This window comes from Octopus bimaculoides, chromosome 1, assembly GCF_046866305.1.
Source record: "Octopus bimaculoides isolate indiv1 chromosome 1, ASM4686630v1, whole genome shotgun sequence".
NCBI classification, from domain to species: Eukaryota; Metazoa; Mollusca; class Cephalopoda; order Octopoda; family Octopodidae; genus Octopus; species Octopus bimaculoides.
Genome location: NC_142928.1, coordinates 68,982,272 through 69,009,771, shown reverse-complemented (window position 1 = coordinate 69,009,771; position 27,500 = coordinate 68,982,272). Strand labels below are relative to the sequence as shown.

The 27,500-nt window shown below is 33.5% G+C and overlaps 1 protein-coding gene and 1 long non-coding RNA gene across 5 annotated transcripts in view; one reads left to right on the top strand and one right to left on the bottom strand.

The window, feature by feature from the left end:
* Nucleotides 1–27,500, top strand: part of LOC106873299 (neuronal acetylcholine receptor subunit alpha-10) — a 1,766,016-nt gene that overhangs the window by 617,166 nt on the left and 1,121,350 nt on the right. The window contains exon 3 of one of the 4 annotated variants that reach the window (XM_089352074.1): nt 9,051–9,105. The exons of the other annotated variants lie outside the window; for them this stretch is intronic. The gene's annotated coding sequence lies outside the window, so the exon portion shown is untranslated. The remainder of the gene's footprint in view (nt 1–9,050; nt 9,106–27,500) is intronic. 4 annotated transcript variants of the gene reach the window in all.
* Nucleotides 1–27,500, bottom strand: part of LOC149137579 (uncharacterized) — a 37,749-nt gene that overhangs the window by 6,953 nt on the left and 3,296 nt on the right. The window contains exon 2 of the long non-coding RNA XR_016241860.1: nt 7,329–7,378. This is a non-coding gene — a long non-coding RNA (uncharacterized LOC149137579). The remainder of the gene's footprint in view (nt 1–7,328; nt 7,379–27,500) is intronic.

The following is a 27,500-nucleotide window of genomic DNA, read 5'->3' as shown; positions in this document are numbered from 1 at the left end:
CGATATATTTCTAACCATTAAACTTTTTGCACAAATTAAATATTTCAATATACCTGTGATATTTTTATTTATATAATCTCTCGCTCTGTATGCATGCATGTATGTATGTATGCATGTATGTATGTATGTATGAATGTATACATGCATGCATTAATCTATATTAATATGTATGTTTATGTATATGTATATGTGTATGGCTGCATGTTTATGAATGCATGAGCGAGCTAAATCACACTAATGTTTTTTTACATTCACTTCTCTACGTAATCTTGTACTTCAGAGAATTGTCGGTTTGACCGGCATCGAATTCCAAATTAAGATAAAATATAAACGGAAATCCATATTTTTCCCTACGTTAACAGATTCATAGATCATAGAAATTCTTCATAGTCTTTTATGATTATTCCTAATTTTCATCTGCAAGTTTTATGCTTATTATTAATTATTCTGTTTTTAACTTCAGCTTTTAGGGTTAAACATAAAAATAGGTTCAGGGAACATTCAGGAATTTAAAAATCAATGGCGTGCCTAAGATAACTTTGGATAGCCAATATTTATTACACCTAACAATTTTGTCTGAACATATTTGATGTTGGCAGCTAATTGATATAGCATCGTTCATCGCTCCGATTGTTTTCTACTTTTCTTATACGTATTGTAATTTTCATATTTTATAAGAACGCCTGCGTTGAAGGGAATACTATTATTGTTAAAATATTGTACTAACATATATAGAAGAATATTATTTTCATCGATAAATATTCCCACATGCCAGCTAAAATAATACTTGCAAAGTAAACGGATGAATAATGATGAAAATGGAATACAAGCACAACAAAACATGTTAGTTGAAAAATAGATATCGAAGAGAAAAATACAATGAAAAAATACATTTGATATCAGCAAGAAAAAATACCTAAAGCAAACAACATGGCAGAGTAAACAGTAAGAAAACAAAAATGATAAAAAGAAAACAGCAAACCATTCTCCTGGCTCTAGTCTTTTTTGCCTGGAGCTTCGATCGATAAAGATCAAGGCTTCATTTCATTAGCCACAAAGTTGTAACATGTTCTGCTTGATTAGGTCAGAATATTTTTATATGCATTTTGCTTTAATTAGTCGTTTTCAATAATCAGTTTTAGCCCTGATCCGCCTCACCCATCCATCCATTATTCATCTTTTTAAAACACATTTCTATTAATTGTTTTATTGTTGTTGTTGTTGAGTAGATGTTGATGTTGCTGTTATTGGTATTATTATTACTATTATTATTATTATTATTATTATTATTACTATTATTAATATTATCATCATCATCATCATCATCATTATATAATCATCATCATGCCATCAACCTTCTCGTCATCGTCATCATACCATCATTGTTGTCGTCGTCATCATCATCGTCGTCGTCGTCGTCGTAATCATCATCATCATCATCATCATCTTCATCATCATCATCATTCATCTTTCTCTCTGCATCTCTCTTCCTCCTCTCTTCCAACCTGTATTCAAATACGTTATTCAGTATCTCATGTTTGCTCTCCCCTTCCCGGTTTGTTTTATTTTTATGTTATTGTTTATTAGTTTTCATAAATAAAAGCCACCCTTATATTGTTCTTTCTTTTCCTCCCCATGTCATTGGTATTTTTTTTTATCTCTTGCATTTTTTTTTCTGTTAAATGTGCTGATTTTTTAAATATTTTTCATTCATTATTTGTTATTTCTTCAAGTAATGTTGTTAATTTTATTTTTCATATATTTTCTCCATTATTCGAACATCTTTCTATATTCCTTCAAACGAACTCTTCTTCAATAGTCCACTTTCTTCAAACCATCTTAACCGCATGCTTTCATCGACTACTACCTCTCTACTTCATTATTTCTTCCTTACATTCCATTTTCTAATATCTTCCGTTGATTTCTGTTTCATTTTATTTTTTTCTCCTTAATTCATAATTTTCTTTTCTTTCCAGTTTTCCCAATTTAAATCGTTATTTTTCACATGAATCTTTACAGGATTCCAGCGTCCCACGACTCTCTTCCTCTTTTGCAAGTTCATCCTGAGTAAGGTAGTCAATTAAACTACCTCATTCAGCACTGCATTCTTGCAGCCTATCTCATCTTCTCTGAATTCCTGTCTCATGAATATGTTTCTGTGTTTATCGCTTCTTCTGAATTTCTATTTCTGAATGCGGGTGTATTTAATTGTCTGAAATCTTTCTCCTCTCTCTCGAACTATAACTTCTTTTTATATCGTCAGCATGTTCTGTGTCTCTCTCTCTCTTTCTCTCTCTCTCTCTCTCTCTATCTCTCTCTCTGTATTTCTCTCTCTCTCTCTCTCTCTCTCTCTCTCTCTCTCTCTCTCTAATCGTCTCTCTAATATAGTTTAAGACCACTTCTTTTTGATTATCCTATTTTTATGTATTATGATTTGTCTCATACTCTTATATTTTCCCTCATGCCTCATCTCTCTGTCTGAACTTTTTATCCATTCATCAAAAAAGAAACAACCCTTAGTTACTGATTTTGAGCTGATTAATAGGCGCACACACACGAGGACCGACGAACACATTCATACAAATAAATGTACACATTTTTGTATGTATATTTACGAATGTATGTACGCATGTATGTTTGTATAAATGATTTTTCTTTGAGTTTTATACACGTTCCTGTTCAGAGAGTTCAAGCCGTTCGTAATGCATTTACGTATGTAAGTATGAATGTATCTATGCATGTAGGTATGTTTGATTGTGACTCACATTGTCTCTTTACTCTCTCTCTCACTCTCTCTCTCTCACTCTCTCTCTCTCTCTCTTTCTCTCTCTCTCTCTCTCTCTCTCTCTCTCTCTGTCCGTGTCCATATATCTATATCGTAACATATATACTGAATGAAGCTCATTTAATATTATGGACGAATATACGTCTCTCTGCGTGTACATATTTCTATGTCTATTCAGTTCTATATTTAAGAGATAAGGAATTATGTACATTATCTACATTTCATGGATGTTGTTAACACAAATCATTATTATTATTTTTATTATTATTATTATTATTATTATTATTATTATTATTATTATTATTCAGGTCACTGCCTGGAATCGAACTCGGAATCTTGGGGTTAGTAGCTCGCGCTCTTAACCGCGCGGGCTATTAGCACCAAGATTTCGCGCTCTATTCCAGGCAGTAACCTGCATAATAATAATAATAATAATAATAATAATAATAATAATAATAATAATAATAATAATAATAATAATAATAACAATAATAATATCGAAAAATACCTTAGGAATGAGAACCCAGGTTCGAAATTTCCCCAAGACACCTGATGAAATCTGGAGGGTATATCAGCCGAAACGATGTGTTAACAACAAACAAGATGAGGACAAATATCCGTCAAATGTAAATAATGTAAATAATATCTATGCCTATATTTATGTATAGAAATATATTATTCATATGTAAATAGACATTATTTTTACAGAATCATAAATATATTACATTTTATTTATCAAAACTTACTAAATTTTATTTTCATTCGATTGTATTATATTCATTTCAAATTTAGGCACGAGGCCAGCAGTTTCGGAATAGGTGTCAAGTTGATTGTAATTCGTGCCTATTTTATCAACCCTGAAAGTCGACCACGGTGGACATTAATCTCAGAACGTATAAATGGACGAAATGCAGTTCAGCAGTTTGCCCGGTGTGCTGAAGACTCTGTTTGCTCGCTTTTATTTTCGGTTGTATTATATTGGTTTTAAATTATGACACCAGACCAGCACTTTAGGGGGAGTGGGTAACTCGTGTTCATGGACCCAAGTGTTCAGCTGGAATCTCTTCTCTGGATCCTCGAATGGCTAAAACGCAAAATTGATCTCAGGAGAATTTCAACTCAGAGCGTAAGGATGGGTTAAACGCACCTAAGCATTTGACCTGGAACATTAAAGATTCTGCAGCATTTTGATTGCATTAAATTGGTTTCAAATTCTGGCACAAGACTAGCAATTTTGGATGCAGGAGTATGTCGATTACATGGACTCCAGTGTCCAACTGGTAATTATTTCATTGAACCTGACGGTTGAAAGTTAAAGTACCTCGGAGGAATTTGAACTCAGAACGTATCACTTTGTTGTCGTGTTAATGATTCATCTAGCTGGCCATCTTCTGAATTTATTATATTAATTAAGATTATACCTCTCTCATACATCCCTTTTGTTCACCACTCTTTTTATTTACGTCTAGTAACTACCAGTATTTCTGTCATTTCTGTATTCTGAACTCATGACTTTTTCCGAGTTGCACTAAAATCTGATTCTCCTTCCACAAAAATCAGAATTAATTTCAGAGACTATGCAAACTGTTTCACAATCCCTTCATCATTCTGCGAGTGTGACTCTGTTTCTGTATATATGTGCGTATGTATGCCTCAACACATGCATAATACATACAAACACACACATGTTGCGCGCGCGCGTGTGTGTGTAGTTGTGCCCGGTATACATCAGTAGATGTATACACATATACATATATAGTTATATTAATATCCATGTAGATAGATAGATAAATAGATAGATAGATAGATAGATAAATAGATAGATAGATAGATAGATAGATAGATAGATAGATAGATTCATTGATAGATAGATTATTCTCTTCCCTTTTCAATATTCATATAATTTGAAATTTGTATTGATATGTAATACTTTATTACATTTTTTGGTATTCTCGGAGAATCCTTTAATATGTTTTGCTCTGATAGGTTATTTCGGTTAACATTCTGCATTATAATCATGACATCAATGGTACACTTGTCTTACTTTCCCCACCTATAACCTAACTTTCCTCATTATAATACCTCTTGCAAATATTGTTGTTGCACTTAACAGTGTTGCAATTACTACATTGTTAGTGTAAGTTATATATCTAGAAATGCTAACCAAAGATGAAACAATTCTAGGTGCACCTGCGATGGATAATTCTTTTTTTCTTCTTTTTTACTTCCTACGTAAATAAATATAATTATTTACTCGACTAAAATTTCTAAACTAATGATGCATACATGCATGTAAATAAGCTCCTAAGCATGCCATCACGTGTATTCAGATACTTGTACATTCATGTGCATCTCTACTGTTCTTCCTCTCTCACTCTCTCTGAATATAAATATGTGTGTGAAAATAAATATGTGTATCAGTGTGCATTTATGTGTTTACGCATGTGTGTTTGTATATGAACGTGTGTACTACGATTTTGCACTGGCATAGCTATTCTAAAAAAATAGCTTTTAGAACTCAATACGTATATGCTATAAGATAAAGAATTAGTCAAGTACAAAGCGTAATATTATATTGTGGATGACAAGGTAACAGGAATTATTATATTGATTTCATTAACTTAGCCTTTTTCTCCTTTAGTAAACGATGTCCACCTAATTTTTTTCCGAAATAAACATATACATCCTTTTCGTGGCTCCGATATACCTATATATTGCACAAGTAATCTCCTCTGTGTGCAGGTTCTTAAAAGCAGAAACAACTTAAGTGAATGAGAGACATATGTATATTAAAAACAAACTTTGGAAGCAGCAAATGTGTTTGCTCTTTTACAGACAAGAAACTAAATTTTGAACGCAGTATGGAGGTGAAAACAGCAGCAAGATTCGATATTTTAAGCCTTAGAAAACGGGAAAAAAATTGTTGCCAGCAGACGGCTACTATTCTATTGGTTTGACAGTTACAGTTCTGCTGTTTTGCGATCGAAATGTACTTTCTTGTTTGTAAAAATACCAAACACATTCGATGCTTTCAAAGTTTGTTCATAAAATGTTGTCGTATTCCCAAACCAATTATTTATTTAGCATTAAAAGTGACAGTGTTTATTGTTAGCAGGTCATTTAGCTTAACTTTTTTCCCGTCTTATAAGGGTGAAATACGTAGTATTTATGGACTTCTGATTCGGCATGCGCAATGTTATAATGGTCCGGGTCGATGACCGAATTACAGTTTATGTCCATGCAGTAAGAAATGTAACCTTTCATCTGAATTTCTACTTGGGCAAATGTTGCATGTTAGAATATCTTCTGTTACTGCTTGTGTTTCCTTGTCTTCTTTCCAGTTAATATTATTCAAATATTCGTCATTGTTTTTAATATCAAATATACATTCTAGTATATTGCTTTGCAATATTTCACCTTATAGCGGTTTGCTTTCAATTCTACATTTTAAACTTTATTTTTTCTTTTCGCCGGCTTTGTACCAAGAAAACATATTTCATTTCATGGCATTACCACACATGTGTACCTCCTCATAACTCCAAGAGAAATGGATGTTTTTTTTACAGAATTTTCAATAAATGCCCTTCAGAAGGAGTAGAATTAGAATAGATCGATATTTGTGGTGAAAATATTTTTTCCGTGAATGGGAAGAGGATTTTCGGAAAATTCACATGAGTCTGATTTGTTTCCACAAATGTTTCAGAAAAATAGATATATTTGCAAGAAATTTTCTACAAAAACATCTCAGAATTTGTATATAAAAATTGTATCGGAATCTGAAATCTAGAAAAATGATCTGCTCGTATACATAAATACTGACACGCATAACATGTAAAGCTTGGCATTTCGGGGAAAACATTACACGTATGTGTGCGTACTAACAATTTTTCTTTCCACCTAAAATTCCGATATAATTTATGACTCTGGATAGACCTTTACTCTTTATATATACCCTTGTTTACCTCATATATATATATATATATATATATATATATATATATATATATATATATATATATATATATATATATATATATATATATATATATAAATATATATCTATATATATATATATATATATATATATATATATATATATATATATATATATATATATATATATATATATATATATATATATATATATATATATATATATATATATATATATATATATATATATATAACAGTATTAATAAAATAGATGGATGGAATGAGTAAAATATTTTATTTAGTCCGAAACATATTTCGACCCGTTCTGGGTCTCTTCGGGTACATAAATAAAAAACAAAATAAAAATTCTTACTAGAGATTTTCTGATTCAGTTTTACGTACCGCAGTATGTCCATCAACTTTGGGAATGAGAAAAGCACAGAGAAAAATTGAAACGCGAAGAATTCAAATATGAACGTTAAAATTATACATTTTAGTTCAGTGAAAATGACGTAAAGTTCCTTCGCTGTTGTAACTGTTGAAAGGAGGTTGAAAGGAAGATAATACTTAGACGAAAATGAGCCAACATTATATATAGATAAGTACTTACGTGAATATGTTTATATTCACTTGTACAAGGCTGTACTGAAAAGTTTCTGTCTGGGTAAAACAAAAGAATGATCAGTAAATTATAATTTTATTCAACATAAGTTGTGAAAAATTAATTAATACAATTTTATAGTCTATATAAATATGTCAGAAATTATTTGAAAAACCTTTTCAAACAACAATATACTCAACTAGGATGCGCCTTTACAAATATCAATTTTGTTAGTCAGAAAAGTAACTGACGCTAGAAAATACGAACTTTTTGAGTTTGCTTCTCGGAGATGCAAGCAATCTGAAGTGAAACGTTAACCAAACCTTAAATCAGGAGTAATTATGCTTTGACATATATATGTTTGTTTCAAATTTAGGTAGGATGCAAACAATTTTGTGTTATGGGTAAGTTGATTATATCAACGCTAGTGCTGAACTGGTACTACTTTTATCTACTTTGGGGTGAAATGCAAATTTAAACTCGGCATAATTTTATCTCTAAAGATAAAGACGGACAAAGCGACGCTAAGCAATTTTACCGGCGTGGCAATCTAACAGAAGTGAATTTTCCATTGATTCTATAATAGGAAAATTGGAAATATTACATTCTCGCACCATTTTGTACGGAAACAAAAGTATTCTACCTCGACACAAGAGAAAGCGCCTAGCCTTACATATATATTGCACATCTTCACATATACCCTGAAGGAAGTTTCTAGATGAGCTTCAGCGTCTGTGCGGAGGCAACATCTTAAGTTCACGTAGAAACTTATAAGCATATGTCTAACAGTTGCAGGTAGTTTAGATAGAGAGTGAGTTTCGTACTTAAACTGAGCAGCGTGATATAATCCTGCCCATTTATCTTCTGAGGAAACATTGTATTATTCCCTTTAGGAGACTATTCCAGAATAGGAATCCTTGCTATAACCACTGTGTTTCATGCTATTGGTCTGCGTCCTGCGTATGTCATTGGTTTTTGCCATTACATTTGTTGTGTTACTGCTGTTGCTAATTGTGTTACATTCGTCGTCGTTACTACCTTTATTCTTGATATCCTTTATTCTTGCGGTGGTTTTGTAGTGGTGGTGTCTGTACCAATGATGCCTTCTCTGTGACATTCTTTGTTTGACACATCCTTGTTCATTCAAATATTATTATTGTTGTCATGCTTCCAGCTTTTTTGTTACATATGTTGTAATTGTTGATATTTCTCGTTTTTCTTTACTTCTATTTTGTCATTGTTGATGCCATTCTTCTAAACTTTCCCAGTTTGTCCTCCACAGCTAGTGCATAGATAAGCTATTGCTGCCTGAGTTGAGCTGAGAATAATTCGCACTTCAACTGCATTATATCCCTTTCAAGAAATTCAAAGATTTCACTGGTTGGGATTTTTGTTATTGTCGTGATCTGGAGTATAATTTGCGATAAACTGATATTTTTTCCCTTAGTGAGAGATACTTGAGGGCCCACAAATAGCGTAGTCTATGTACGCAGTGAAGCAGAGGCCGTCATTTAAATCTCCAACCTCTTCCTACCAAAAGCAGCTATCATTTTTCAACCAGGGGCGAACATCCAGCACATAACAACAGGAGCAACAGCAATAATATATAATATAGTCTGAATGTGAGCGCGTATACGTGTGTGTGTGCTTGCGCGCGTCCGTGTATACTTATACTTACATATAAATGCATGTGGCTCATTCTAAATGATTTTTACATTTATTTTTATACAGGTAAGACACTTTCAAACTATTAACAGATATGAATCAGAGTAAAATTCCGCAAAAGGTATGTAATAATTTCTTCTTCATATTAAAACACATAATATAACAAGAACTATGCCGCTGCCCTACAACTGCGTTGCCAATTTTGAAAGTCATATATTTTCTGCTTTCTTGCATAAGCTTGACTTTTTAAACTGTGAATGGTGTGTAAATCACAGAAACGATAGCAGCTTGACGACATTTTGCGCTGTAGCTAATCACACGTGTGATATCTTTTATAGAAATATGTCATAAACAACATTTTCAGTTGCATTTTAAAACTCCAAGGGTTTCACACACTCTTTGTTTTTTTGTTTTTTTTAATAGAAATCTCCTGCTTTTAGATAAGAAATGCGTAGTCTTCGAAGTGAAGTAACGCTAACTAGTTCAAAAGAGGCTCCGATTCATATCAATATTGTCTTCAGGACTTTGGGAAGCATGGCGCTTTTAGTTATACTGAACGTTTCTCATTTATTATTTTTTTTACACATGCAAGTTCTTTAGAGAAATGTTAGTCCTGCTATTTTGGAATCACCAGAACGCGAGTGCTCTTTTCACTTTTCACTTCGAAGTTGACCTATTATTTCTGATGCTTTCGTTTAGCAAGTGCTGTCTGAGTGAGACTTTAAGACATTCGAAGGCTGTCTACGCTGTTGTGAAATCTGTATTTCCTTTATCCCTTCTTAGGTAGAGCCTGTCTATATCACTATTCCTGTGGATATTTCTGGTAATGAGGATTTAATGTCTATGGTATGGGTTTCTTCTAAAGATCAATCACGTATCTCAAGTGTTGGAAGCAGCGTAGTTGTTGTAATTTCATTGTGGGATATTGTCCCCCTGCACAATTTTTCAAAGTATAGCATACTGTATATATGAGTGTGTGTGTGTGTGTGTGTGTGTGTGTGTGTGTGTGTGTGTATGTGTGTGTGTGTGTCTATGTGTACGTATGTATGATTGTATATATATATATATATATATATATATATATATATATATATATATATGCATGCATGTATTTATAAATTCATCAAGCTTTCAATATCTTTCAAACAGAATTAAGCATCTAGATTGCTTTACTTCTTTCTGTATCATATATCTCATTCCATAACATATTGGGAATAAAAAAAAAATAATAATTGAGCTTCGTATCTCTTCCAAACACTCGACGTATGTCTCAGCGTTGCTTCCTTGAGTTTTAATTAGCTACAACTTGGAAAGGCTATAGCTACGGATGCAGCGTCTATTAACGATATTTTATTAATTTAGTTGAACAATAATACGACATTGACAAGTAAAAACTCATACTAACGTGCCTTGAATTTAGAAGAAAGCAATATTCTGGTTATCATAATTATAATGTTCAAATCTGTGATTACTCTACCATCACAGTTGAGATGGCTATAATTATATGATAGCCGTGTTAGATGTCAGATGAACTGTATAGAAGACAGTAGTAATTAGCATGAGAATATAGCGACGCCTTGTTTTTCGGATTTCTAAATTAAATTGAAACAGTAATCGTTTAATTAAGGAAAATGGACCCACAACATGAATTAATACCAAACAAAACTTATAATTTCGCGAACAGTTGCATGTTTCAGTTCTTGAAGTAGAGACAGACCGAATTTTGCCGTATTTTCCTTTTATTTTCTTCAGCACTCCTGTCTCCTATCATTAAATACAACTTCCACACTTTCTTCAACAATTACCAACTTAATTCTTTTATAAAGGCTTCAGCTTACGGCGATGACGATGCTGAATAAAGTTAACAATGTCTGCATACATGGATTTAGCTGCTCATTATTATTATTATTGTTACGAGACTCTTCGCATAGCTATTATTGTTATTATTATTATTATTATTATTATTAGTAGTAGTAGTAGTTGTTGTTGTTGTTGTTGTTGTTGTAGTTCCAGCTACAACAACAACCACAACACTTTTTATAGAGGCTACGACTGAGCTCGAATATGAAACGTCATGATTTCGAATCGAGCTGAGCGTTTCATAATTGGTCCTAATTCATATATTCTAGCTTCACGAAAATTCTGACATGGCTCAACATATTGAATATCTACTTATTTAAAGTATGTATAAAAGATCATTATTCGAAAAAGCAGGTAGCAAGATACAATGCGTCAAATGTCTCTTTCCAAAAGGATATTCTGCAGTTAGTATATTTTGCTAACCTAGTTGATTTTAATATTTTCTATTTGGAACGTTCTAATTTTCTGCCCCGATAAAATTATTGTTCAATCTCAGGTTTTAATTTTACCCATCTAACCAGAACATGATTATATTTCCAAATATATTCACTCACTGGGCTTTTCACATTTTGACCAGCATTGTAGCATTTCATTTTGATTCTTAATTTCCAACTTATTTCTGAAAGCTTACTTTTTCTTCGTGGGATATCTTGGTGAGAGAAGCCCACTTTTCCTTTTATCGTGCAGTTATGTTACTAAGTTTGCACCGGCCCCTACAAATTCCTATATCGTAAATTTGATATTGACATTCTATTTTTTAAACATTTATGTACTCAATACTCTCTAATGTAGTATTAAAACAATTATATTTCTAACTTTTTTTATTATATTCCTAGTGTTTGTAATTTATTCAACATTTATTCGAGAATAATATAAGTATATTCTATATTCTAGAACAACTAGATGATTCGCGCTTCTCATATCAATGTTATACGCCTTCTTATTTCAATTATTAACATTCTTTTACTTTTATTTATTCACTTTAGTCGAATGAATCGCATTAAAAAAAAAAAGCCTTGTACTTATTCTATCCACCTCTTTTGCCAAACTGCTGAATTACGGGGAATTAAATTCGACAACACGCACGCGCACACATGCTCACGCAAACAAACACACACACGCACGCACACACAAAGATATACACTCCCACAACATTACACACACAGATACACACACATAGATACACACACACACACACACACACACACACACACACACACACATATATAAACGCTGGGCACTTTTAGTTTCCGTCTAACAAGTAGACGAAAAGCTTATAGATAATTGAGAAAGTTGGAATCAAGAAGGAGTATCAATGATCAACCGTAATAGTTGTTGATTCCAACTTTTCCAATTATGTATTCACACACTTCAGAAACACAAACGCAAATCTGGAAGTATGTATAATACTACTAATGGAGAGCAGGGGTAAAATCTGAAGGTGGAAAAACTTAATACTATACTCTACTACGTTCTTAACTGAAAATAATGTGTGTGTGTGTGTGTGTATGTGTGTGTGTGTGTGTGTGTGTGTGTGTGTATGATAACATATATACATGTGTATACCTAAATACATACATATACATAATATATATATATATATGTATACATATACGTATATGTATAATTGATATATATATATATATATATATATATATATATATATATATATATATATATATATATATATATATATATATATATATATATATATATATATATATATATATATATATATATATATATATATATATATATATATATATATGTATATATATTAAAATGTATATAATTGTCATCCATAATTTTTAAAGATTTAAAGGAAGGCTCTTGTGAAAAAGAGAAACATATAAATACAAATTTTACTTCAAGCTTGTCAACTTCCCTTAATACACATGCATAAAAAATAATGTCTATATGGAAAGTGCATCTTTTCAGCTTATTTCTTTTTACGCATATGTATGTTTTCTTTTTTCTTTTTTTTCTTTTTTTTTCTTTTTGATGATACACTTAAAATATATTTTGGTAAAGTGGAAGAAATGCGTAAGCGATTTATAAATATTATCCTCACTTCTTCTTATCATCATCATCATCATCATCATTATTATTTCTGTGTATACATGCATTCACACACACATACTTACCTACACACTCATACACACCAACACCCACACCCAAGGAAGTATGTAAATAAATATGCATGTATATATATGGATATGATTATATTTGATATATATATATATATATATATATATATATATATATATATATATATATATATATATATATATATATATATATATATATTTATATATATGTGTGTTTGTAGATATATATTCCTATTATTAATATCTGTATACAAATATATAAATATGCATATACGTGTGTATATATATTTATATATAGGTATGTCATTTTACAGCAATAAATTTGATATTTAAGATTCTATGTCTTCTTATTCGACTTAATGTGCGTTGCATATTTTTCGGTAACCAGAGTATGCCTATCGGCATTTTTTTACGCTTCTAGAAATACTTCCGAGCATCCTCAGTAAATACAAACGTCACTACAGTAGATATCTCCAACACACACAAATAATGTAAAACAACGATATGTTAAACTACAATCATGAGATCGTGCTATTTCTCAAAGCAGTTCTATCACTTTTTGTAGAAACCTCAATGCAGGCAATAATATTGTTACGTAATATAGTCATGCAACAAATATTTTGCAGTAAACGTGAGCATACATTTTTCGTCCTGCTTATTGGGTGGTATATAACAAAGGGTCGTATAAACAATGATTTTGCTGAAGTATGAAATGTCACAGTATTGTACACACACTCTCTCTCTCCCTCTCTCCCTCTCTCTCTCTCTCCCTCTATCTCTCCCTCTCTCCCTATCTCTATCTCCCTCTATCTCTCCCTCTCTCTCTGTATGTATATATATATATATATATATATATATATATATATATATATATATATATATATATATATACATGCTTGGTGTGTGAGGGTATCTGAGGTTGTATATATATATATATATATATATATATATATATATATTTTACTCTTTTACTCTTTTACCTGTTTCAGTGTTTTGATTGTGGCCATGCTGGATCACCGCCTTTTGTCGAGCAAATCGACCCCAGGACTTATTCTTTGGAAGCCTAGTACTTATTCTACCGGTCTCTTTTTCCGAACCGCTAAGTTACGGGGACATAAACACACCAGTATCGGTGGTCAAGCGATGTTGGGAGCACAAACCCAGACATACAAACACATGCACACATACATATATATATATACACATATACGACAGGCTTCTTTCAGTTTACGTCTACCAAATCCACTCACAAGGCTTTGGTCGGCCCGAGGCTATAGTAGAAGACACTTGCCCAAGATGCCAAGCAGTGGGACTGAACCCGGGACCATGTGGTTGGTAAGCAAGCTACTTACCACACAGCCACTCCTAGATTGATAGATAGATAGATAGATAGATAGATAGATAGATAGATAGATAGATAGATACCACCAAAATGCACAATCTAAAACAACGCCACAACTACCACCAGCACAACCACCTTCAACAAATACTACATAAATTTAAAAAAAAACATTCATTGCTACACAGAATCGCCCAAATGAAAAATCGCCCAAATAAAAATATAAACGGACCTCAAACCAATACAAATCCCACAACCAGAAACATTTTCAGTTCTCCAAATAGAACTCATTTTTAGCCATAATGAATCTGGCAAAAAGAGAGACACAAGAACATAAAGCCATCACACAATGCTACCCTCCACCATCGCCTTATTGCACAAACTCCCATTGCTGCCATTAACATGCAAATCACCTAAACAGTTAAAATCAGTCACCACTATCGCCTCAACATGTTTGCTCAATGCTCGAGGCATCATCCCTTCCACCAATGCTCAAAAATGGAAGATCCACTTCATTGAGGACTGAGTTAATGACCATTCACATCATATTTCTTTCTTCGTCCTCGCAGAGACCCATCTCAATAGCCTCCACTTGGAAGCGTTTGCGAGAGTGAATGATTTAGCAGCCATCCTTGCAGATTATGTCGGTAGAAGAAAGGGTGGGACCACCATTTTCGTGCACGATTCTTTTTCGACTGAATCAATGGACGTATTTACCACCCGTTAATGTGAAGCAGTTTATAAGAATAGTAAAACCATCAATTTAATAGTAGTTGGGCTCTATAGGCCACCCTAACTTTTTTTCTACGCTTCAGGGAATGCCCCAGGATTGTTAAGTGTTTCATCCATCAATTTAATGCTGACAGCATATTAATGATGGGGAACGTCCACCTTTCCAGTATTGAGTGGTCTACAAACCGCTTGAAATCAGGTTTCTTCACTTCAATCCCTGATAAAGAAGCAATCGAAGTGTTCTTTTTTTTTGATTTCATTGATGAGTGCTTCCTGATCCAACTTGTTCTCGAAACAACAGGATGTCACAAAAACAGTTTGGACCTTATGTTCAGTAACCATTTTGACACTCTCCCCAATATTGCAGTGGAAAAAACACCGCTACTCTCAGACCATGACATGTTTCTCTGCGCTTTGAAATTCTACCATCCAAACATCAAACCCAATGACATCTCTCCAGCCCATCCATTTAACACTATAGAACTCCATAACGCAAACTGGGATGCGGTCAATCAAGTTCATTAGACTTTCTCGCATGCACACACCCTCACCAACTTAAACACATCCAGGCAGACATTATTAGATACTGTAACAAATATATACGCAAAACATACTACATTAAGATCAGTATATAAAATCTACGTGCAGAATCCCTAGAAATAGAAGAGCAATGATCAGAAAAATGAAAAGAATTAACAAGAAAATCAACCAACTTAAATACTACGAGCAGCAACGCACCCATTCGACTGTCATTGCATCATTCCAATCGGAAAAGCACAGCCTGCAAAAAAGCATGATGACCGTCATTAATAAACAAAGAGCAACTGAGGAGAAAGTGGGCCATTGAGAAAATAAAAATCAATCGCAAAGTATTCTTTTCATTTGCAAAATGACATAAATACGCTGTTTCCATTGTTGGTCCCGTGGTTGATGAGAACAACACTCCATATGCAAAAGCCATGTACGAGATACTGCAGAGACATTGCTGCTCTGTTTTCAGTAACGCTAATGCGGTTGATCTGGATAGTATCAGTGATGTGAACCCTGAACTAAATATATCTGACATAACTTTTCGTGTTCCTGATATCCTAACATAAGTTCCGGCCACTGTCCTGCAGATGTGTCGACATATAATTGCACCTCCTCTTGCTGAGCTCTAGAGAAACTCACTTGATGCAGGCTACATTGCTTATCATTTTCATTCTCAGTCTGTCGTTCCAGTCTTCAAAAATGGAAACAACCGTCCGATTTTAATCACCATTCATATCATTAAAGTATTTGAGAGGGTGGTGAGGTCACGAATAACTCAATTACTCGAAGACAAGAATCTGCTGCGTCCCAACCAGCATGGTTTGCGTGAAGGGAGGGACTGCCTGTCGCAGCTTCTATACTATTTTCATGACATCTTAAAAGTGTTGGGAGAAGGCTCCAGCACTAACGTTATATACCTCGATTTCAGGAAGGCATTTGGCAGAGTGGACCACAAAATCCTGCTGAAAAAACTGTCCAGCATTGGAGTCCGTGGTAAGCTGCTGCAGTTGATAAAGTGTGTCCTGACAAACAGAACCCAAAATATTGTGCTTCAGGGAATATGATCCAGCTCAGCCAAAGTCAGTTGTATTGTCCCACAAGGTACAATGCTGGGCCCACTGCTTCATTATTTAAATCAATGACATCATCAAACGTTCTACATAGGAACTCTTTGGAGATGATTCCAAACTCCAAAAAGCCATAATCGGTAAGGGAGACAAAACATGCCTTCAGTCTGATCTGTTTGCTATTGCAGAAAAAAAATATGCTTCTAAATAAGATAAGTTTGATTTGATCCACATTGGAAAAGAGGATATTCTGAAATAACCATATGCTCTTCATTCGGGTCACTCCCTAGTGTCATGCAACACCACCAGAGACGTTGGAGTAACTGTTTGATAACAATCTGAGCTGAAATTCCCACGTAAACACCAACGTTGACTTGGCTCGCAACATGTGCTCCTGGATACTGGATTGATTTCTGGAATAGGGATTTTGTGGTATATATGTTCTCTAGATGTCTGGAATGACATTTTTCATTGTTCATTTTTTTTTAATACGCGGTTTATCTCTAAATTATATACATATATATATTTTTTTTTTGTTTCATTTTTTTTTCATTTTATCCAGTTACAGCTCATGAGCTGTGGCCATGCTGGGGCACCGCCATTTAGTGTTGCTACACCATTTTACTTCACGAATTTTACTTCAGGAATTGACATTTGGTGCGTGAGAGAGTTTGATGCAGCTGCTCTCATATTTATATATGATTTTATTTATTTATATATATATTTATTTATATATATATATATATATATATATATATATATATATATATATATATATATATATATATATATATATATATATTCATTTATTTATGTATATATATATTCATTTATTTATATATATATTTTATTTATATATATACATACATATATCCATTCATATATATATTACTGTCATTACTCTTTTACTCCCTCACCTGCCACAGCCCCCCGAATGTGGCCATGCTGGAGCACCGCCCCCAGTCGAACAAATCGACCCCAGGGCCCACTCCCCAGAAGCCCAGCACCCATTTCATAGGACTCCCCTGCCGAACCGACAAGCCACGGGGACACAAACACACCAGCACCGGTTGTTAAGCGACGCTGGGGGGACAAACACAGACACACAAACACACACACATACATATATATATGCACATATACGACCGGCCCCCCTCAGCGTCCGTCCACCAAATCCACCCACAAGGCCCCGGTCGGCCCGAGGCCACAGCAAAAGACACCCGCCCAAGATGCCAAGCAGTGGGACTGAACCCGGGACCATGTGGTTGGCAAGAAAGCCACCCACCACACAGCCACTCCCACGCCTATATATATATATATATATATTTATATATGTATTTATTTATACATATATATATATATTTATTTATATATATATATCTATTTATTTGTATATATCTATTTATTTATATATATACATATATATATATATATATATATACACACATACACATATCTCTCTCTCTCTCTATATATATATATATATACACACATACATACACACACACACACATATATATATATATATATATATATATATATATATATATATATTTCATTTTATTTTTTCATTTTATCTAGTTTCAGCTCATGAGCCGTGGCCATGCTGGGGCACCGCCATTTGGTGTTGGTACACAATTTTACTTCACGAATTTTACTTCAGGAATTGACATTTGGTGCATGCGAGAGTTTGATGCAGCTGCTCTCATCTGCGCCTCCTGCCGTGAAGTTGGTTCATCTGGTACACCTGACAGGAAGAGGTCCAGCTTCGTCTTGAAGACACCTACATCCACCGCATGCAGGTCTCTCAGGTCCTTCGGGAGGATATTGAAAAGCTGTGGACCTTTGAAGCCCAGGCTATTGCAGTATCTTGTCCTACATCTTGATGGCAAATTTGGAGTCCTTGGCACTATGCAATGGCGTCCAGTTCTTTTATTTGTGTAACTTTCGATGGCAAAGATGTTGCAGTTGTGGCTTATCAACATCACGTACATGAATGGAGTTGGAGACGAACTGAATTTGCCATTCTATGACACTAGCAACATTGTGTAAATAATATCTGCTTCTGTACCGCTACGATGCACGTGTAAGATTAAATTCAGCAAATGAGTTAAAAACAGTGCTTGTTTTGTAAACTGATGTTGTCGATCTTACATTCTCAATGTATGTGCCTTGTTTGTTCGCCGTCTTCGCTTAGGAACGACTCCCCAAAGAAGCTGGGTGATAAAACATCTAAATGTCATAGACAGGCGTGACAACCCACAGCCAATCCAAATTAGGAGCGATGTCTACCGACATATATAATCATGTGTGTGTGTGTCCGTATGTGCGCGTGTGTGTGTGCGTGTATGTGTGAATTCACATATTTACATAAAAGTCTTCTTTATTAACTGCACGAGAGGACTATGCAAAATAAATATTCTTTGCATTACTGTACGACATGAATCTATTATAGCTTGTATTAAGTTAATATAAAACGCACGCCACTGTATCTTCGAGAAACTGCACGATCTCATGATTATAGTTCAACACAAGATTCTGAAAAAAATATTTCAGTTTTTGTTGTATATTGTCGCAGTGATAATTGTAATCCTACATGGAATTACGAAAAATGTTTTCAAATGTATATGATTTTGTTGAAATTTATGTATAAAGATATTTGTCTAGTAACTGGTTCTTTTGTGAAACAGAGAATATGGAAGCTGCGACTAATGAAACGTATCGACGGGTATTAATATTACTAAACATATGAAGTGTCGAAAAACATTGAAGTGTCGAAAAAAAAAAACAACCCCACTTTCTACGTAAACTTGCTTTGTCAAATGTTTACCAATTACACTGAGAGGAATATATGTTGTATTCTTCTTAACTTAGACAATTCTAATGTTTATTTTCTATCTGCTTCACACAGATGCAAAATAGCATTCTGCGTTCGATAGTTCGCTTAGTTCCCTTTGCAGAATGGTATCGTTTCCACTAAAATATTTGACACACGCGTGCATATATGTATATTATATATATAGCTATAATATGTGCGTGTGTGTGTAATACTTTAACTTTGAAATCATATTAAGAATATTGGTGCTGCTGTCAGGCACGAAGTGATCGCGAAGACATTTTTTGGGTACAGCTCGCATTGTAAGGAGAGTAATGACTCATTGAATCACAGGAGAAGGCACTACGTTTAGTGAATTTTTACTGCCTGTTTTCAAGTAAAGAACAACAAGTAATTAAGAACTCTCCGAAAGTCATTCATAGTAGTAGTAGTAGTAGTAGTAGTAGTAGTAGTAGTAGTAGTAGTAGTAGTAGTAGTAGTAAATGCCGACCAAGTGACACCAAAGTGGTTGACAATGGCTAGGATATTGCTGTGCATGAAAAACATCGAAAGAGGCAATAGGGTAGACAATTACATGTCGATATCCTCCTTGCCATTTATGTGGACATTATTGACTGGAATAGTCGCAGATTCAATGAACGGATATCTGGATAGAAATGGAGTCCTCCTACATAAGCAGAAGGGCTGCAAGCGTACGTGCGGAGGTAACAAGGATCAACTCCACGTAGGCAAACCTGTACTTAGAGACTTCAAGTGGAAGAAAACTTAGACATGTCATGGATCGATTATCTTAAGGTGTATGATATGATCTCACATTCTTGGATTCTAGAATGTATGAACCTATTTGGTATTGCATTGAATGTTGAGCGATTGCTTGGAAAAATATGGCGAAATGGAGGACGAAACTGACAGCATATGGAAGGACTTTAGGGACAATAGAAATCAGGAGAGGTATCATCCAAGAGGATTGCCTGTGACCATTGATCTTCGTATTGTGCATGATACCACTAACACTGATTCTGGGGAAAGAAAATGTTGGGTATGTATTCAAAAGCCACCAACAAAAAGTCAGTCACTTGTTACTCATGGATGACCACAAACTTTATGGTAAAGATGAATCCCGACTCAGTTTCCCACTTTGATACGATGTATACTTTCAGTGCTGATATGAGAATGGAGTTCGGACTGAAATAGTGTGGTGTGTTAGTCTTGAAGTATGGACGGGCTAGCGATAATGTTGGGGGAGGTTATGAAGCAGTTAGAAGAGACAGGCTATAAGTACTTGGGGATATTGAAAATGGATAAATTCACGGAGAAAGAAATGACAGAAAATTTTAAGGTGGAGTAATTGCACAGACTGAGACTGATCCTTAAATCGAAATTAAACGGACGGAATAAGATATCTAAGGAGTCAAACACCTTGGCGGTTTGAGTCCTTAGATATGGAGCAGGAGTAATCGCATGAACAGTAGACGAACTAAACAGCTTAGACCGAAAGACAAAGAAGTTCCTGACTAGATATGAGATACCCCACCCAAAAACTGACAGAGGAAGATTGTATGTACCAAGAAAAAGAGGAGGATAGGACTGATTAGATGGTAGCATAGCATTAGAGCAGAGGAACTCAACATAGCATGGTATGTGAAATATGCTACAGAACCACTATGATGATGACGACGACGACAATGATGATGATTATATTGACGGTGATATACATACATACGTTTTCAAGCTTTCGTTAGGCACGTACCCGTCAATGTCCCTCTTTCCCTTTCTCCCCCTCTCTCTCTCTCTCTCTCTCTATATATATATATATATATATGCATATATGTATATATGTGTGCGTCTCTCTCTCTCTCTCTCTCTCTCTCTCTCTCTCTCTCTCTCTCTCTCTCTCTATATATATATATATATATATATATATATATATATATATATATATATATATATATATTTATGTGTGTGTGTGTGTGTGTGTGTTTGTAAATACGTGCATATGTATACGTATATATATATATGTATATATGTATATGTATATAACTATATATATATATATATATATATATATATATATATATATATATATATATATATATATATATATATATATATATATATGTGTGTGTGTGTGTGTGTATGTATATATGTATATATATGTGTGTGTATATATGTGTATATGTATGTTTGAGTGTCTATGTAGCACCATCATCCGTTGACAATCGATGATGTAGTATTTATGCCCCAGTAAGCTAGCGGTTCAGCAAAACAAAACAATAGAAGTACTAGGCTTATAAAGAATACGTCCTGAGGTCAATTTGCTTGACTAAAGTCGGTGCTCCAGCATGGCCACAGTCAAACGACTGAAACAAGTAAAAGAGTAAAAGAAAATAATAAATATACATATATGTGTTTGTATATATACATGTATGTATATATGTGTGTGTATGTGTATGTATATGTGTGCGTGCGTATATATATATATGCATATATATATATATATATATATATATATATATATATATATATATATATATATATATATATATATATATATATGCTTTTGTGTGTGTGTGAGTGTGTGACAATTTTGGTGACAATATCTTTTGATCTAATAGGAGCAACGTTAAACATGTTCTTTATATTTCTATTCACCTTTATAATATCCTTTCGTCATAATCCATATTATATAATTTCCTGTATTTACATTGCTTAAACGCATAAAGATTGAAGCACATTTTCATGTGTTGTGCAATATCCTAACTTAAACAGCATTAATCACCACCAAACGAGTTCTATACGTATTCGCTTGAATTGGTACAATTGTTACCAACCAAATGACCTTCGCTAAACAATAGACTAATCAGCCAGCAGTTGCGAGTAGATATATTATAGTTGTAAGAATCGTATAATTTCATCACAAAACTTTACGTTGATTTTCTCGTATGTTTATTCAGATCGATTTTTAACGCGTATATAATATTTCGTAATAATATACACATGTTGCAGAATACGTGTAGCCAGTAGTGCTTATCATTGAAATGAAACGATTAATCGAAGGACTAGTTGCAAGTAAAGTCTCCAATTACAGTCCATTATGATAAATGTTGTTCTCTCGATCCATTACAACTGCAAAATCTTAACGATTGCGCGCAGTACCTGATTTAGTGAAATACTAACGAATTAAGTCTTTTGGAGAGATATCTTCGACCGCTTAATATAATCTACAGCCGCATTGATAATGAGAGCCCTAATAATTATTGGAAACCTGATGTTAAGTTCTGATTTTTTTTTTTTGTTTCGTTTTAGAAAATGTGTAAGTACACACTAATAACGTTTGCATTGAAATATCTTTCTATTCTAATAATACAATAACTTCATTAGGATGATTCTGAAGAAATCTTTATAATACATATCCGCATTGAAAAGTTTATACAATCATACACTTTATTTGTCCAACATAAGATGTGCGCAACTACAACAATTGAGAATATGTATACAATAAAAGCAAATAAGAAGTATTATTCAAGAAACGCGAATATTCTTTTATGTATACGAGATATCATCGATTTATCTTATTCAATAAAATTTTGTGTAATTTCCGTTAAGAAATAGAGATGTAAATATAGTTTTATCCAACTGCATTGTTATAATAAGGATACAATCAACCAAAATTTATTAGATCATTTTCCATGAACAAACGCAGAAATGATTTCACCAAAAGTGATTCAATACTTAAGCAGCATAAATTATATATCATTCCACGCAACTTTATTAAGATATATATATTGCGTAGAGTCATGAATAATTTGCGTTATTGGGTAGCAAATTGTGACGATGCATTCCCGACTCCAAAGGTTTAAAGCTGAAGCGTTAACTACCGTTTTGCTTGATTTTTTTTAAAGGCCTCATCTGTCGTTCCTCTGTAGGAAGTGAAGGCATGCACATCATATTAAATTTCACTCCCCTGCAATGGATGAACTGAAAGTGCATATATGTTGCGAGAATTTATGAATGGAAATGAAGCAACAGAAACAGCTACGAAAGTAGGCTCTGGCATTACTGGCCAGCAACCGAGTGAAAATGTTTATCAAATCAGAATCTATGACACAAAGCAATATATATATATATATATATATATATATAGTGAGAGAGAGAGAGATAGGTAGATATATTGATAGATAGATAGATAGATATAAAGTTATGCGTACGTGTGCATGTGCGTGTGCGAGTGTGTACCTCTGTATGTGTGCGTGTGTCTGTGTTTGTTTGTGTGCTTGTGTGTGTGAAAGCGTGTGGTGCAGTGGTGAGGGGAAATACGGTTCGTGGCCGTATGTTTGTGAGTTCGATACTCAACAGCGTGTAGTGCCCTTCACCAAGTCGATTTATTTTACATCATCCAGCTGGCAAAATGATTGGCACCTGTATTTCAAAGGGCCAGTCTTGTCATATTCTGTGTCACGCTGAATCTCCCTGAGAATGCATTAAGGTTATTCGTGTATATGGAGTCCTCAGCCACATGCACATTAATTACGCAAGTAGGATCTTCTGATAATAGGATATATATATATATATATATATATATATATGTATGTGTGTGTGTGTGTGTAAGTACGTATGCTTTTATGTATGTATACATATATGTGTATGCATGCAAAATCTCTCTCTCTCTATCTATCTATCTATATCTCTCTTTCTCTCGCTCGCTCTCTCTCTGTATATGTATATATATATATATATATATATATTAGTCCCTAATATTATTATTATATATATATATATATATATATTATTATATATATATATATATATATTATCGATCGCACATACAAAATATATGAGCTTTATTTATATACGGTATTTGCCGCGCGATGATGCTTAAGGAAAACTAATAATGCCGGATGTTAAAACACCTCATATTCGTAAACCAGGCGGAACATACCATCTCCGTTCGAAACAAATGCGCGTGATACCGATATTTTCCTATTATTTCCGCTCATCAACAATACGAACTTGGATCGAACTGAACAAGAAATGATTGCCTGGTCTATGAATATATAGATACAGTATACGAAGTATTTGGTGATGCACATGTTGAAGTAAGTTAAGTTACTACTTCATGTGTATAGACCTAGCATATCTGTGTATATTTCTTACATTATCTATATTTATTCATAAAACAGGCATTGAATTCGTCTTCGGTTTGATCCAAGGGAATGTAGTGATAAGCCACAATAATTGAGTAATATCAGTATCAATGACTTTTAGTTCGATCGGAGACGAGTTTTTTCGCCTGATCTAAGACGTGTAATCGATATATATATATATATATATATATATATATATATATATATATATATATATATATATATATATATATATATATATATATATATATATATATATATATATATATATATATATATATATATGTATGTATGTATGTATATATATATATATATATATATACACATACGTATGTATGCATATATAGGTGTGTGTGCGTACGTGTCTGCATGAACCTACACATTTCAATTGGACGCGTGCTCGCATATTTTTGGTTGATTCCTATTTTAATTTGCATCATCGCGTGTGCTTCTATTTACGTATTTACATAAGATTTAACTAAATTAAGCTCAATGTTAAAAAAGTTTGTTAGCTTTGCGAGATTAAATTTACAATAACCATTCCTATGTAATTCTGTCACAAAACGTATGTGAGCGCATATGTGCGTACCGGAGTGTTTGTGTATGCGTGTTTGTGCATGTGTTTGAAAGCATGTGAATATGTGTGTGCAAGCGCATACGTGTGAATGTGTACATGAATACGAAATATATTGATAATTTTCAACTGAACTCATTCAAGGATATAAAAATGATATTATGTTAGCCCCCTCACCGCTTCACCATCACCACCACCACGAGAGTTTCAAACTTAATAAATTTGTCATACAAATTGGTAGACGTATACTTGCAAACGATTGTGCCAGAAGCGAAGGCAAAATAGCAGAACAACTTTATAACACCCACAGGGATTTCAATATGAAAATGATTGCGAGCACAAAACATACTCCAGGTTCTAATATAATATACACAGCCTAATGTACGCATAATGGTCGTGTTCCTTTTGTAAAATTGTGCATGAACATATATGTGCGTCTGTATGTGTCTATATATACATAAAAGTGTATATACGTATATATATATATATATATATATATATATATATATATATATATATATATATATATATATATATATATATATCCTTTCTGTTGGTGGCAGAAGGGCTCAAATTAATGGGGAGTGGACTAGTCGATTATATCGACCCCAAATTTTCACTAGTACTTAATTTAAGTCCCTTTCCCATACATGAACAACTGACATTTGAGTGCAGAGAGCTATTTGCGTAACAGCCGATACAAATATATTTCACCTCAGTTGCCACACCGTTATTTATTTTGTCTGGTTTTTGAAAGTTTAAATGCCTTTATAGACCAGCCAGGTGCTTACATGACTTACTACAAATATCTCATACAAATATATCTGCAGAAATAAACTTTGTGCCATTTAGGGAAAGTATAAGAAGGCTTTTGAGATTTAGCCAGCTTTAGAAATACTAGTCGAGCAACTGAAAAATGATTTTGTTTCTGTGATTAGCATCATGTTATTTTTCCGTACGTTACATTTCGATTTTGCATAATTACGACTGTTTGCTTCAAAATCCTTTGTCATTTACTAGAGGTCTTTTCACCATATCTTTCTGGCACGAGCCATAGTTTCAATGATTTTATACAGTATATTCAACTCTACACTTAGATAATATCTTAATCTCAGGGTTGAAGTCCTCGTAGATTCCTTATAAAGCATTCCAATAATTATAATAATCTAAGCGTTAGTCGTTTTAGTAAATTTACCTCAACGTTCAGAATCCATACGTTCAATATTTTGACGGGAGGTGCGATGCGGTGTTGCAAATGTTGACACTATTTTTATGCAGCCTTTGACTTGGTTATATGATTTTAATAAGCATGTAACCCTATAAAGGGTCTCATATAATGTCAACGTTATGATGATCCAAAGAATATTGGTAGAATGCAGGATAAAGATAGATATTCGTATATTCGTTCACTTGAGAGTAAATTACTCTCTCTCACTAACTAGCAATCACAATTTCTCTCTCTTTCTCCCTCTCTTTCTCCTTATTTATCTATCTATAAATGCATATTTATATATATATATATATATATATATATATATATATATATATATATATATATATATATATATATATATATACAGAGAGAGAGAGAGAGAGAGAGAGAGAGAGAGAGAGAGAGAGAGAGAGAGAGAGAGATGGATCTATCTAGCTATATACATACATATATAAATATTAATAAATTATAGGGTGGCAAAGAAAATTTTAGAAATTTTATTTACCACCAGTGGTCTAGCGAGAGTAAAAACAGTCAATAGACTATGTATTATTCATTAGAAATGCAGAGACGCCTATAATAGGACATCTACTCGCTAGAAATAGCAGCAAAAATACTACATACCACAAAAGTTAGGGATAATTTCGAAAGGAAATGAAAAATAAAAACTTTTACCAATCTATATTCTGTACCATGGTTTCAAGTCAATTTTAGTAAGATAAAGATTATATCTTACAAGGTCAGACTATCGTCAGCAGAATTGACCAGACAGCATATGAAGCACGAATCAGTACGCAGCATGGTTCGTGTTTTTATGTCTAATTTTTCAAAATATACCGCGTATTTACGGTTTACCTAATCGGCAGCAAATACAAAAATGCAAAATGCCGAAATTCCTACAGAAAATCATCCAAAAAGAATTTTATCATTATTAATAAATTATAGGGTGGCAAAGAAGTAATTGTTGGTCAGAATGAACTTAAGTGATTCTATGATGAAAGTTGTGTTGATGCGAAAACAACAAACGAGGAGTCACTCTTGGTGTCTTTTGACGTGGTCAACCTTTATACAAATATCCCTCATGAATATGCGATTGAGGCAATTAAATTCTG